The 5,278-nt window shown below is 39.0% G+C and overlaps 1 long non-coding RNA gene across 1 annotated transcript in view; it reads left to right on the top strand.

Annotated features, from left to right (window-relative positions):
* Nucleotides 1-271: 271 nt before the first annotated feature.
* The window catches only part of LOC104275297, a 9,872-nt gene continuing 4,865 nt past the window's right edge, over nt 272-5,278 (top strand). The window contains exon 1 of the long non-coding RNA XR_717830.1: nt 272-350. This is a non-coding gene — a long non-coding RNA (uncharacterized LOC104275297). The remainder of the gene's footprint in view (nt 351-5,278) is intronic.

The following is a 5,278-nucleotide window of genomic DNA, read 5'->3' as shown; positions in this document are numbered from 1 at the left end:
TTGCTGCTGTCTAGTGACCTGAACTCTCTGGGCTTCTAAGATTTATTTTAAATATCTCAGCTTTTGCATTTCAAAAAAAATAAATACATGGTATCTTGAGGAATAACGAGCATTTACTCTAAGTAATCCTGCTTTGGCAGGGGTTGTGAACTAGATGACCTTTCAAGGTCCCTTTCAACACCTAACATTCTGTGATTTTTTGCGAATTCTATGTGCTGTAAATTGAATCAAAACTATGTTTTTCTTTTCCTTTTTTTTCCCTTCTCTCTAGTGGAACGCAGTAGCTCTGTGGGCGTGGGACATTGTGGTTGATAACTGTGCCATTTGCAGAAACCATATTATGGATCTATGTAAGTAAGTGGTGGGGAAGACAGTTGACAATTTTGACTTGTACGTGATGCACAACTGAATTTTCCCCTGTTCAGGACATAATTCAGCAAATGCAGCTTTCAGTTGGTAACTAGATTTTCATTGTGCAAATACCGAGCTCTATTTTATGTAATGCTTAAGTCCTGTGATCTGTTTTTGTGATATCTCTTATCATTCTGCTTTTCCCTCACCCGTTTCTTGTAAAGAGTACAATCACTTGGTACCACATCTACAGACAAGATGTTGTTGCTGAGAGTATATTGGATACAATAAAGAGGAAAAGAGGCCTTGAGTAACCTGGTCTAGTTGAGAGACGTGCCTGCCCATGACAGGGAGGTTGGATTAGATGATCTCTAAGGTCCCTTCCAACCTAGGCCATTCTATGATTCCATGAAAAGAAGTAGGAATGAAGAGCGAGGAGGAACTGAAATTATTCAGGGTCAACAGGTATTGTTCACAACGACAGGTATTGGATCTTAGAGTTGGGGATGTTGCTTATGGGAATCAACTTTTTGATGATGCTCGTTAGGATGAAATCTTGTAACACTTTCTGTGTCTGGCCAGGAAAGGCTTGGACTCGTGACTTAGTTTGACTCCTCATTCTACAAAAACTGCCTTGCATAAATAAGTTAGTTAATGTTATGCTACAGGGAGTTTTGTAGCCACCTAAGGAATTAGTTGTTCATCTGCAAAGGAGAGTAATCAAATTCTATTTCAAAAACAACGTATTGATAGTATTGGTTTGATTTTTTGCTGTAAAATCTTGTGAGGCCCACCAGCAGGTCCAATTAACAAATATGCTTAGCATATAGGAAAATAAAGTGATAGTGGATTAAGTATGCAAATTTTGATCGTGAAATAGATGTGCAAGCATGAAGGAAGAATAGCACTGGTTTCAGTCCCTTCAAGGATTGGTAGTGAGTAAAAAAACTTTTTTTTCCCCTCAAAACTGACAAGATGCTGTTGGCACCGTAACTATCCATCTTGGTCTGGTTTTGAGGGATAGAAGACCTTTTAATATACTCCAGATAGAAATTTTCCTTGCTTGACGTTATATCTAAAATACGAGGATTGTGGAACCCCCCAAAACAAGGAGCAGCTCCAGCTGCTGAGAATGGGCTCTTCTCATCCCACTGTGAGAATTCTGTTGCACTTTGGCTTACGGCAGTCGCCCTTCGAACTACTGGTAACAAACGGTAACTTACTCTCAGTAAGCCCAGATGAAAATAAAGCGTTTCAGAAAAATAAGACCTCAAGTTTATAGTAACAACTAAGGAGAGATGCACCTGATTTTACATCGTATTTGAATAATAATTACAAAACTGCTTTCAGAAGTCGTTGGGCTTTTGTTTTAATTTTTGTTTTTCAATAAAGTGAAAACACACTGTAACACACAGGTTTGAAAATGGGTTAAGCAAGTTCAGTTCTTTGCTTTGTGACAGATATGTTTGCATTTTGAGCCAGCCAGTGCCTATCCATGCCTCAGCTTGTTCTTGATTGTTAGAAGGAGAATGATAACACTAAGGAGAAGCAAGTGAGAATAGGGGTTATGAAATATGCTGAGTTCCTTTGATGTGAATATTTCCTTTTTAATTACTAGTAACCTGTACCATCTTGAAAAGTAGTTGAAGTGGACACTGGACTACTGCTTAGTCTCAGGTTTTGATATATTAGAGAGTAAACATGTTGCTGACAGGCAAATGGAATTTTAAAGATTTGTTAGAACCTAAGTTACGTTGATAGAATTTACAAGTGTATAGCATAAACATATAAAATCCTGTAATTCAAGGTAATTGTTCACATTAAGTGGAATATGTTGTAAGACAGTGGATGCTGATGTGTTTCATTCTATGAATCTACCTCAAAATTAATAGTGCCTCCCATAAGAGAGCAAATACAGTCTCATATATTTGCTTTTTCTTTTTTTTAAACAGCAAATAGGACATATGATGATGGAGAGGTATGGAGGAGCTGGAAGAAGGGTGGATATACATTATTTTCCAGTAGTGAATTTCATGTACTAGTTCTCAGGAAAAAAATCCTACCAAAATGGGGGTGGGATTGAGAGCATAGAGGTAGATTAGGAAAAACAGTGAAGGAAAATAGATTGAGTTGCTCAAGCATAACACATTATTAATTTCGGTGTGAGCAATGTTTTGAAAAGCCTGGACTGCAACTGACAGACCAAAATTGACAGTATACAGAGTAGAAGAGGTATCTAAATTGGTGTTGCAAGATCAGTGTTGGCTCTGGATTTACTTACTTCCTTGTTACAGATCATTAATGTTGTTAAACAACACTTTAATTAGATTTTCAAACATAAGATGTGAAGTGATGAGAAACTGAGCAAAAATTAATAGAATGTGCAGGGAAGAACAACACAAGGTTCAATTTGATAAAATGCAGGATACAAATGACTCGCTCTCCTAGTGATGAAGAGAAACCTCAAAAGGAAAAACATGAAAAGAGTGATAAGTAACGCCAGCCCTGCTGGTGGAAGGTTTTTAACATTCTAAAGTCAGGCATTGGTGTTAACATGTCCTAAGAAAGGATTCTCCCTGCCCTCAGTTTGGTTTGTGTTCAGTGTACAGGAGCAATGAGTAGATTTTCAGTGTTTTGGTTTCGTTCCTCTCTGGAAACAGCCAGGTCCTGTTTAGATTTTACTCGAGCAGTGTCCTTGATTTCATCAAAGGCTCGCTCTCTGGTGCTGTCATTGCAACACGGTAAGTTGGGAAGTGTTAACTAAACGCTACATTTAGTACAGTGAATTACCTTCTGGTCTAAATAATGGAATGTAATATTGTGATAAGGTTACCAGTATAGTTTGGAGCTGTGTAAAAAGTGCTGTCAAAACCCTGTCCCCTTTCTTTGATAGTAAGATGCGAAGTACCACCTTTGATATTCCAGCTTCACAAAGATGGATCTATTACATAGAATTTAATGAAGAATCTCAGGATGCTTAGCAGGTTGAATGATTTTGGATTTGTGAGAAGAATAAAAGAGCAGGACTAAGTATACATAATTTGCTAAGTCGAGTGGAAGATGATAGCTGTGTACATGTATTTTGAGAGTGTGATACTAGCAGGAAGTATTGAGTGTCATACAAGGGGATTATAAGTAGAAGGAATCGTATGATAATACGATGGGGAGAAACTTAGGGTAAGTATTTAGTAAACAGGTAATTCCTAAGAAACTAGAGAAAATTGTGAGGAGAGAATCTTCAAGTTCCTCTGAAGTTTGAAAATCTAAGTTGAAGAGCTCATCTTTTATTTTGGAGGAATCAACTAGGCTAGACTAGAACATTTCAGCTGGAAGGGACCTACAGTGATCATCCAGTCCAACTGCGTGGCCAGTTACAGAGTTAAAGCATGTTGTTAAGGGTATTGTCCAAATACCTCTTAAACACTGACAGGCTTGGGGCATTGACCACCTCTCTAGGAAGCCTGTTCCAGTGTTTCACCACCCTCTCGGTAAAGAAATGCTTCCTAACATCCAGCCTGAACCTCACCTGGCACAGATTTGACCCATTCCCAGGTGCCCTAATACTGGGTACCAGGGAGAAGAGCTCGGCACCTCCCTCACCGCTTCCCTGCCTCAGGGAGCTCTAGAGAGCGATGAGGTCACCCCTCAGCCGCCTTTTGTCCAAACTAGACAAAGCCAAAGCCGTTCCTCATAGGACAATTAATGAGTATACTTCAAATTTATTACTCTGGTTATTTGTATTTTTTCTGTCTCTGTTTTCTGAGTACATGATGTGTTGTGTTAGCCGAGCTCCCCGTATTTTATTTCTCTTCTCCCCAATAAGTCAGTCCCTTCAAGACATAATTTTACAAGGCAATATGTAAAGAGAAAGGGGAACCCACACAGTGGTTAGCCTCGCTCAAGCACAAGCCACTTCGGAGAGCTCTTATCACCAAATTTGCCAGTGCAGGAGGCTGTTACTGTAGCTGTGAACAGAAGATGTGCTTTACTTCTGTTACCTGCCGTTTTGGCTACTTAAATCTTGGGTTGCATTTCCTGTTAGGTAAATATTCAAAAGATTTCTGCAATAGAAAATGCATAGCAAGAAGGATGGTTCTCAATAGATGCCAAGATTCAGAAGTTGCCATTATATAACATACATTACTGTAACTCCCTGAGTTGAAATTCTTCCATTGCATCTTTCACAATTATTTACAGGTATTTCAGGTTTTACCCATATCTTTTTGCCCTCACCTCCAGATAATCTGTCAAAAGCAAGGCATCAGAAGAGTTGCTCAGTGTTCCTCCAGTACCTGTTACTGTCTTAACTCTTATCACTTCTTTTGGGTCAGCAGATGGTAAATAGCTTCTCTTTCTTTCAAGAGCCAGAATCACCAGCTTTCATTCTCTGACAGGGATTGTTTATTTACTTTATTTTGTTGTTGATGCATTGTCCTTTTCTGCAATGAGGCAAGTAGGAGATGAAAAAGTGCTTCTGCTTTTGGGAGGCCCATTTTTGGCAGCCAAAGGTAGTAGCACCCACAGTAGTCTCCAGCCTGTTTGATGAGGGAGTTAAAATCTGAGTTTCTTTTCAGACTAGCCTTGCGTCACAACCAGAGAACGCCTCAGCTTTTTCTGCAGAAGTTTGTTTGTCCTCTCGAGCTTTTGGAACTGTAATGTTTTAGATTGTATTTGCTTGTGAGCGAATGTTTGAGTAATACTAAAATGAATTTCAGTACTGCTTTTCTTCCTTACCTAAAGCACCTTTCTTCACTCTCACTCCCAGTCAAAATACAGAGTCCTTTAAATAAATTGTATTGTGTCCCAAAGCATACAGCTCACAGGTTAGGGCCACTTAGAGGGAAAAAAAAAACAAAGAAAAAGGCAAAATGACATAAAAATGGGCTAGATAGACTAGATCTAATATGCCCAATATCATGTTTCCATC

The sequence above is a fragment of the Apaloderma vittatum genome, unplaced genomic scaffold (assembly GCF_000703405.1).
Source record: "Apaloderma vittatum isolate BGI_N311 unplaced genomic scaffold, ASM70340v1 scaffold23470, whole genome shotgun sequence".
Classification (NCBI taxonomy): Eukaryota; Metazoa; Chordata; class Aves; order Trogoniformes; family Trogonidae; genus Apaloderma; species Apaloderma vittatum.
This window is presented reverse-complemented; position numbering and strand designations above follow the sequence as displayed.